General features: G+C 43.2%; 1 long non-coding RNA gene across 1 annotated transcript; it reads left to right on the top strand.

Annotated features, from left to right (window-relative positions):
• The first annotated feature begins 1,059 nt into the window (after positions 1 to 1,059).
• Positions 1,060 to 9,412, top strand: LOC114817743. The gene is made up of 5 exons (XR_003765602.2): positions 1,060 to 1,461; positions 3,789 to 3,975; positions 6,951 to 7,007; positions 8,092 to 8,199; positions 8,441 to 9,412. It is a non-coding gene; the product is annotated as an uncharacterized LOC114817743 (long non-coding RNA).
• Positions 9,413 to 9,912: the final 500 nt, after the last annotated feature.

Raw genomic sequence — 9,912 nt, 5'->3', positions numbered from 1 at the left:
ATTGAGATGTATGTATCTTTAAATTATATATTATTAATTATTCATATTAATATCTGTCTCCCTCTCTAGAAGGTAAACTCCTTATAGGCAGAAAACATGCCCACTAATTCTGTTGTATTGTACTCTCCCAAACACTTAGCTCAGTGCTCTGCACAGAGTAAGAGTTCAATATGAATCGTGGATTGACTGTTTGAGGTGACCATGTCAAAATGCTTGGGCAATCAAAGCCCCTTACCAACTCGAGAGGGGATGGGACACAAGGTTTGTCAGCTATTGGAATGGCCTGAGGTGCCCCTGGGCTAATCTGGCCTGATTAAGGTTTCAAACAATTATGATGACAACAAAAATAACAGAAGTAATAATAATGACAAATACATCCAAGCCCAAGTGGAAGCAGCATGGCCTAGTGGATAGAGCATGAGCCTGGGAGTCAGAAGGACCCATGTTCTAATCTTGACTCTGCCACTTGGCTGCTGCGTGACCTTGGGCAAGTCACATACATTCTCTATGTTTCAGTTATCTCCTCTGTAAAATGGGGATTATGACTGTGAGCTCAATGTGGGACATGGACTGTGTCCAACCTGAATTAGCATATATCTACCCCAGCATTTAGTACAGTGCCTGGCACATAGTAAGGACTTCAGAAATACCATAAAAGATGCCAGAGACACATGATGAAGGAACACAACTGATAAAAATTCACTTTGGCAACCACCGTTAAGTCAACGTTGCTTACGAAAACAGGGGATTAGAGAAGCAGCGTGGCTCAGTGGAAAGAGCCTGGGCTTGGGAGTCAGAGGTCATGGGTTCGAATCCCTGCTCTGCCACTCGTAAGCTGTGTGACTGTGGGCAAGTCACTTAACTTCTCTGGGCCTCAGTTCCCTCATCTGTAAAATGGGGATTAACTGTGAGCCTCACGTGGGACAACCTGATTACCCTGTATCTACCCCAGCACTTAGAACAGTGTTATGCACATAGTAAGCACATAACAAATACCAACATTATTATTATTATTATCTTCACTAGGAATATCTGAATCTGAGCAAAACTGTAATTATATGGGGAAATTGGGCTTAATAGATTTATCCAAGATGATTCTTCAAGTAGACAAATTCAATTTGCAGTATCCCCTTGACCAAGGATAGCAAAATATCTCACTCTGTTGGAACGATGCAAGTGACAGAGCCTGGGGCTGAAGGCCTGTGGTACCTCTGCTCTGGGCATTCTCAGATGGGCTGCGCTGCTGAGGTTGATTATGCAGTTTCAGCTCCGTGTAGGTCACTGACTCCTCACTCACTGATCTTCTGTCCTTTGCACCCTTTGATTTTTGGTTCTGCCACCACAGATCAAGCTTTTCTGTACTGAGCTTTGAGTTGGTTACCTGCTACTCATTCATTTCTGCAGAGGGGAAGTGAATGGGAGAGAGCATACAGAGGACAGTGCTTTTGAGCAGAAGGAGAGGTAAGGGGATGGAGACAACTGGTGGGGTCCTAGCTCCTTCCCATTATTAAGTGGAGTTCTCTCAGTCCTGAGCGACACCATAGAATCCCGTGGTCAGAAGGAGTCCTGGTCTGTGGCGAAGAAAGGCCTATTGTCATTTTAGATCCTCCACATGCTCCAGTTGAGCAACAAGAGATGTAAAGTGAGCCCCAAGATAGAGAAGGCCCAGAAAGAGCTTCCAAAGAAACCTTAAGCTCCCCATCCCCCAAGATGAAAGACAGCTCAGAGCTCAGTCTTGTTATGAATAGTTGGTTTTTGCTTGAACTCCAAGGCAATTTCCCCAGTTGCTCCAATGAGGAGCTGGATCTGTCCTAGATGATCAGACCCAGGAACTTCATCCAGAGCAGGTTGAAAAGACGGATGTGATTCTGGCCTGGTTTCACAGATTTCTAGAGATAGAATTCCCACCAGGCCTCTTGGTCATCCACTTTACTGAGGATCTCTTCTTTACTCAGTCACTCTGCAGACTCTTTCAATGGCACTGACAAAGGACATCTCATTGACAACGGATCAGAGAAGAGCCAGACAGCACTTGAACCTTATAAATGGCAGAATCACCAGGAAACTCATGCCTCCTGGGTCAGGATGAGGCATGAGTCCTTTTGAGGGCAAAGGGAAAGTTTTAGTCTCTGGGACATTCTAACATGAGCCAAAGACAGTTCGTTCTCCTGATTCCTAGGAGAGAGGTGGACTGAGGGGCTCAGGTAGCGTTAGTGATAACTGGGCCATCTGAAACCAAAGGGCAAACCAAGTAATGACCAGACTGTAGCCTATGGAACCACATGGAGCCACTGAATCTGGAGTCTGGGTGCACCCTGACTGGCTACCATTGAGAGAACACGATATCCCTAGGGAAATGGGCCCGATGAAATGTGTATCCCTGCTGAGTCAGCTGCACGTGGCATGTCATGCTGGTTTTGATGTGAATATATTTCTAATTCTCTTTATATTGATGCTCTTGTTGCCTGTTTACTTGTTTACATGCCTGTTTCCCCTCTTCTAGACTGTAAGCCCGTTGTGGGCAGGGATTGTCTCTCTTTATTGCTGAATTGTACTTTCCAAGCGCTTAGTACGGTGCTCTGCACACCGTAAGCGCTCAATAAATGTGAATGAATGAATGAATGAATGAATGAATGAATACCTTTGCCATTGACTCTCTCCAGTTGGCTCTGCTGTTGAGAAGGCCTATGTAGTTTCAACTCAGCGTGGTTCAATATTTGCTCCTTTCCTGAGTCTTTGCTCTTGTTGGCCTTTGGACCCTTGGACTAGGACTGAGAGGACTTTTTTTGTTTCTACTTCGTACTTCGTTCTGTCTCTGCAGAGGGAAGAAAAGCGAGAGAGAGAGAGAGAGAGAGAGAGAGAGCAGATTCCTTTCTCTTTATATGGTATTTGTCAAGAGTTTAGTTAATCAGGTTGGACTCTGACTATATTCTACATGGTGCTCACAGTCTTAATCCCCATTTTACAGAGAAGGAAATTGAGTTTCAGGAAAGTTAAGTGACTTGGCCAAGGTCACACAGCAGAAAAGTGGCAGATCCTCAAATAGAACCCTGGTCTTTCTGACTTCGAGGCCTGTGTTCTATCCTCAAGGCCACACTGCTTTTCCTTTGCATTGCGATGGATGATGAAATGACAAGCAAGCAAGGACCTGGAACTTCCTTTTCCCCCATTGGACTTTTGAGACTCCTTGGCCTCCTGGATTCAGGCACAGAGTAGGGGAGGAGAGTGATTCAAGTCACAGGAGTATTGTGAAATTTTCCTATGCATGCCAAACCAGTGTACAAGCAATGAACAGTAACCTTTGAGGAAGAAAAATGCCTAAAAGAGAAAAAGGTGTGTCTCAGATTTCTATCCAAATAGATTTGATCCTCAAAAATATGTCTCGCTGTTGGGTGACAGGAGGCCTGTAAAATGTCTCATGGGATGATTAATATCTACAGACCTATGAGAAAAAGCAAGGGGAAATTTCAGACACACTGAATTTAGAGGAACACCACTATAAAGGCTTCAGTCTGGCGTCTTACAAAAGGCATTCATTTGGAAATACAAACAAAAGGCTATTTGGCTCAACAAATGTTAACCCATATCTTCTCAAGGTCCATGGAAAAGAGAAAATCAGCCCAAGTGTTCACAAACAGGAATATCAGGAAGATAGTGGGCCAAGGAGATAGCCAGGGGGCTTCATCTAGAAGGAGTCTGAAAATTCAGGTCTTTGGTCTTCTAAGATATAGTTCCCTAAGGAGGTTGTCTAACTTCTTGTTCCTCTTTCTCCTCCTCCCCTGCTCCAGGTCTAAAAGCAGCCCGTGTGATTTTAACAACCTGCCATGCCAGCAGGACCCTCCTCAACTTGATGTTCTGGCCTTTTTCTGACTCCAAATAAGAGTCAACATCATTCCAATCCCAGAGCTGGAAAAGACCTCTCATGCTCCATCCACACATACTGAGGCCGGAATACTCTTAAACCCTCATGCACGGGTAGGAAGGAGAATAATAGAAATAATAATAATAGTAGCAGTAATAATGATAGTAATATTTGTTAAGCTCGTACTATGCTTCAAGTACTGTACTAAGCACTGGGGTAGTGACATGATCAGGTCCCACATGGGGCTAACAGTCAAAGTAAAAGGAAAAACAGCTATTGAATATCCATTTTGTGGATAAACTGAGGCCCAGAGAAGTTAAGTGACTTGCCCAATGTTACCCAGCAGAGCAGTGGTGGAGCCAGAATTAGAATCCGGGGCTTCTGACTCTCAGGCTTGTGCTCTCTCTACTAGGTCATGCTGCTTCTCTTAACAATAGAAATATCATCAATGGGTCAGACCAATCTTCTGTCCTAGAGATGGGACAGTTCCCTTTTCACTCTTCATCATCCATCCCTGTTAGTTTATTCTTGTTCGAGTCTAACCTACCTTCCTTATCTAGCAACAAACACATTTCTTCTAGCCCAGCCACAGTAGAGATGGGGACTGGTTGTTCTTTCACTGAAGACCAAAAAATTACACTAATATGAAGACCAGAGCAACTTACCTCTCAGCCTTCTTTTCTAGTGGATGAATAATTCCAGTTCTACTAAAATGAGATCCTTCTCCAAACCTTCTTTTGCTCCACTGCCTCTTAGCCCTCCTTCCTGAGTCCAGTCCTGGAAATAAGACTGGTGTCATAGCCTGACCAAAGTCAGGAACACAGGAGGAAAACTTAATGAACGGGTATGGTTTAGTGCTATTCATGCCTCACAACAGCTGGGTGAATTAGGTTCCAAATTTTCTTGCCACTGTATTAGATAACCCACAGAAACCCACATTTCAATCTTCTTATTTATTTATTTGTACCGGTTGCCAATTTTTTTAAAATGCCGTTTTATCCAGGCCCCCCATCTGATTTGTATTTATGTTGGAGGATTTTCTTTCCCCTGCCTGAATCTCATGTTTAACTAACAATTTGAGAGATTTGAAACAGCAAACCTTTCTCTAAAGCACAAACGTTCCCCTTACCTGTTTTCTTTAACTGGGGGATGAGCTCCAGGACTCTGAAATAGCGATAGAAAGATAAAGGATTCTGACCTTGTTGTGGGCAGGGATTGTCTATTGCTGTAATGTACTTCCCCAAGCGATGAGTATAGTAGTCTGCACACAGTAAGCACTCAATAAATACGATTGAGTGAATGAACAGACTACCTCTAGCTCTTGAGAACATCGGATATAAAGAATGTCATAGTGTGCTGCTTCTATTTTTGAATTTAAATTCATTTTTTTCTGGTGGAATAATTAGAAATTCTATGGACACACACATACACAAATACATACACACACGGCATCTCAAGGTGGCTGTTGCTCTTGGTCAGTCTAGAGAGGAGAAAGAAAGCAAATACCTGTTTGGGGCCCAGACTTGTGGCTGGAGGGAACCAGCAGGACAGGGAACCCAGGAATCCAATGACAAGCAGAAGGTCTCAGCCTTCCACAGCACCATTTACCCCAAGAGAGAGAAATCCAGACAAGTGAGCCCAGGGACAGTATGCTGCTCAGCCCACCCGTCAATGGGAGCGGAGAGTGGAGCAGCTGCTTACTTTCGACGGTCGAGCTGATACTGCATAGGAAGCTCTCTTGTCACTGTTGTTTTTCATTTTGCCACAACCACTTGGGACCACCAGGGCAGAGAGGTATTATCTCTCTGCCCTTACCCAGCTTCGTGAGAGCAAGCATTTTCCTAGCAGCCTAATTCGTACTCCCCAGGAGCCCAGGTGAATGAGAAACAAGACAAAGCAGAATTCCAAGTCACAGTTGAAACACATTGATGTTTCTGCCTCCCTGTACTTTTCCGTTGTGGGTGCCATGAAATGGGGAAAAAAGCCCCTATCGCATAAGACACTACAGACTGTAAATAGAAAAAGTCAGCAAGGGGCTGTCTTTTAAAAGGCAATTAATGTAGAAGAGATTTTTAGTTCCTCAATGGTTTAATCAGCTGCACCTATACATACAGATTAAAACCTTCCATTTAATAGTGTCATCTCTGAACCTGAAGCACAAACCTACTTATGTGTGCATGTTCCAAAATAACACGACAGTCCGCAACAATTTTAGTTTGCGATAGGCCTTTCGGGAAAAAGGGACTCAAACTCCAATCTACAGCATAAACAGCAGATGGACTATTTTCTGCATCACAGTCTCTCCGGCAGCAGTCAGGACATTAGGATTCATCAGGCTAAGTTACCAAGATTGGGTCATGGACACTTACCCTGAATATACAAAGCCTATTTGCAGCGATAGATCAATGATAGTAGGCAACATCTCATGATTCAGGCGAAAGGAGGCTTTTTGAAACCTTGTGCGATGGCACATTTAGTTGATTTAGCATGTTGAGTGTTGAGACATCCAGGTAGAAGAGATACAAAGCTCTATTAACCACGATTAAGCTAAGGATTTTTACACATGCTTAACAAATATATATGGCTCCGTATGCTATCGCAGCTTAGCCTAGAGGAATGAGCATGAGCCTGGGAGTCAGAGGACTTGGGTTCTAATCCCAGCCTTATCATTTGTCTGCAGAATGATCTTGGACAAGTCACTTAACTTTGATGTGCCTTAGCTTCCTCATCTGTAAAAGGGGTAATAAATATCTATCCTCCTTCCTACTTGGACTGTGAGTTCCCAGTAGGACAGGGACTGAGTTCAACCTTATTATTTTACCTTGCATCTAACCCAGCACTTAGTACAGCATTTTTTATGATACTTCTTAAGCATTAACTATGAGTCAAGCACTGTTCTAAGTACTGTTCTTAGATACAAGTCAATCAGGTTGGACAAAGTCCCTGTCCCATGTGGAGCTCACATTCTAAGTAGGAGGTATTTTGGGGGTGCCGCATCACTCTCCCGCCTCTAGGCCATGTGATGCTTTGTAACACAAAGCAAGCCCTTAATAAATATCACAATTATTATTATTATTATTATTAATAGGGGGAAGAGCACCTCTGGAGAATCAAGATGGATCCAACCTCATCACCGGCAAGAAAGGTATCATGAAGAGATTGCACCAATATTTCAATATTATTCCAAAAGAGACATTCTCCCATCAGTCGTATTTCTTGTATTTCTATGTGTTATAGGGTCCATCTATGAGGGCCCTACAGAACATAGAAATTACCACATTCTAACAAGAATCCTCTGGATTGACTACTGAAAAATATCACTGAACACATATTTTGGGGGGATCACATAGATGAGAGATTTCAAACATGGGTAACAATAGAAATAATCTTTGCAGTTCCATCAGATACAGGAAAAATGCAGGAACAGTTTTCATTGCTCTCAGTTTTCCTTTAGCTAGTAAATATTTGAAGAATTGGAAAAGATAAATATAGTTATATATCCTCTATAAGAGTCATTCCACTTCTATTCATGGGACATCATTTTTTTAAGATCCATCTGGACCATGGATTAAAAATTGGCTAGCTGATGACACTGGCAAAAAGCTAGTGATAAGAAGTGGTACATCTCTCATCATAGAGAAGCAACGTGGACTAATGGAAAGAGCACAGACTTGGGAGTCAGAGGTCATGGGTTCTAATCTCAGCTCTGTCGCTTGTCAGCTGTGTGACTTTGGGCAAGTCACATAACTTCTCTGTGTCTCAGTTACCTCATCTGTAAAATGGGGATTAAGACTGTGAGCCCCACGAGGGACAACCTGATTACTTTATATCTACCGCAGTACAGTGGTCTGCACATTGTATGCGCTCAATAAATACTATTGAATGAATGACTTAGAATAGTGCCTGGCTCATAGTAAGTACTTAACAAATGCCATCGGTATTATCAGACCAACAAAGAGAGAACCTAGTTAGTGAGTGGGATGAAAGATTAAGAACTACTTGGGGTTAAGTCTGTCAGTGTTCTCATGGGTAAGATTTTAGGGGTCCATGATCCTAACTGTTTTTGTATATGAATTCTTAATTAGGTCAATGTCACCAGCCTCTCTCAGGGACCTCTGATGGACTGATGGTGGTCCAAGTGAACAGTGGACACCGGTAGATCTACAGTTCTTTGTTCTGGTGTCTTCAGCCCCAACCCTGGAGCACTCACCTTCTGTTTCTTCTTTTAGTCATGATCTAAGATGAACATCTTGCCCCCAGAGTCTGCAAACCGGGAAAGAGCAAAAATGTCTTCAGCTCCATCGACAATGAGTCTTGTTGGATGTGGTTGTTAAAAGGTATGTGTTCTTTGGCTTCCACTGAAAAAGACATCACAGCTCTGTGCTTGCAGATGAGTCTTTTAATATGTCTATATCTGTCCATTCAAAAACATTAAATATATATATTCTGGTTTAGGTGTGAAGAATTCACTTCTAGTGGTGAGATTCTATTTGCTTCGGAGTGTGTCCCATTCTTGCACGTGTTCCTTCTTCTGCTCCATAAATCACATGTAATTCCTTTCTTCCTTTTCATCCTCAGTTAATACAAGACTGGAGGAAGAAACATAGGGAGCTAATTAAAGTTGACCCTGGAAGGCCTGATAATGCGAAGGAAAGCAAGGCAAGCCTTCCCCACTGAACCGGGATGATGATGGAAGTGTGCACTGGAAGAAAAATGGAAGACCAACTCAAGATAGCTCTCTGCCCCAGCTGCTCCCAACCGACACCATCTACCCCACCTACCCACGACTGTGTGCCGGGGGTAATAACTAGCTACAGGGGAATAGCTGATTAGAACTATGCTGCCACTGATGAAGGTTTTTGACTGAAGAAACATCAAGGATATCCTGAAAGTAGCTGGTTTATAGAAGAGATGAACACTGCAGAGACTGTTCTTGGCCCTATGGATCAGCATCAGCATTGAGAGGCATATCTGCCTGGCTTCTAACTAGTTGTGCTCTGTGCCCCTGAGGGAACAGGACCGATGGGGGTTTGAGAGAGGAGGTGGGGGGCAAAGGCGTGTAAGTGCTGCTGCACAAACTGTCCTTACTATAACCTCTTGCTTTGTCCAATTTCTTGGCCCTAAAGTCTTCCTGACAAAATTATGTGGCAATGGGCCAACATATACGGGGGCAAGCAAAAGAGTTTCCATATGTCCTTAAACACAAACACCGCTGTATGCTGGAGGGAGGTGGTGTGAGATCAGTCAGTTAGTCAATTGTATTTACTGAGCTCTAGGTGAGCACTGTACTAACTGCTTGGGAGAGTACAATTCAGCAGTGAACAGACCCATTCCCTGCCCTTCATTGTCGAACCAGAAGCAGTGACATCAATGTATCTTTTCAGCAGGGCAGAGAAGCCCTCTTCAGGTACAGACCTGCTCACCACATCCAGGGATGGAAGACAAGATGATCCCTAAAACTACTGGCTTCTGCAAAACTGTGGATATTGGCCAACCACAGTCCGCTGATTATCCGCCTCAGAAGTAGGAAATAAATGAAGAAATCTCTGATCCCTGTTTCTTGGGTTATTTGTACGCACTCAGACAGTGACAAATGTCCCAAAGACTGACCAGTGATGTTGGCCAGGGTGCAATCTTGACATCAATCACAGTGGTCGTGAGTGAGACAAAAGTGAGTGATTATCTTATATCTACAACTGCACTTAGCAGAACACATAATAAGTGTTAAAGAAATACCAGCTTAATGCTTATCATTAAATTATTAGCATGTTATCATTATTATTATTACAACAGAACTAGCACAAACAAAACAACACACTTATATCCACCAATCACTTTACACCATCTTTGGCCAAGAACCATCTTACTCTTCTGGAAACAAAACAGAAAAGATGTACTGAAGATGAATCGCAAAAGTGTTCCACTGTCACTGCTGCTTGGGAGCTGGTAACACATGTGTAGCTGAAAAGGTCAGTGGAAAACCCACAGTCCTATCACATGGTGCTCATACAAAGACTGTCCTTTTTCGTGCTGTCATATTTCTTGTGCTG

Source organism: Ornithorhynchus anatinus, chromosome 17, assembly GCF_004115215.2.
Source record: "Ornithorhynchus anatinus isolate Pmale09 chromosome 17, mOrnAna1.pri.v4, whole genome shotgun sequence".
Classification (NCBI taxonomy): domain Eukaryota; kingdom Metazoa; phylum Chordata; class Mammalia; order Monotremata; family Ornithorhynchidae; genus Ornithorhynchus; species Ornithorhynchus anatinus.
Note: the sequence above shows the minus strand (reverse complement) of the source record. Positions and strands in the feature narration are given on the sequence as shown.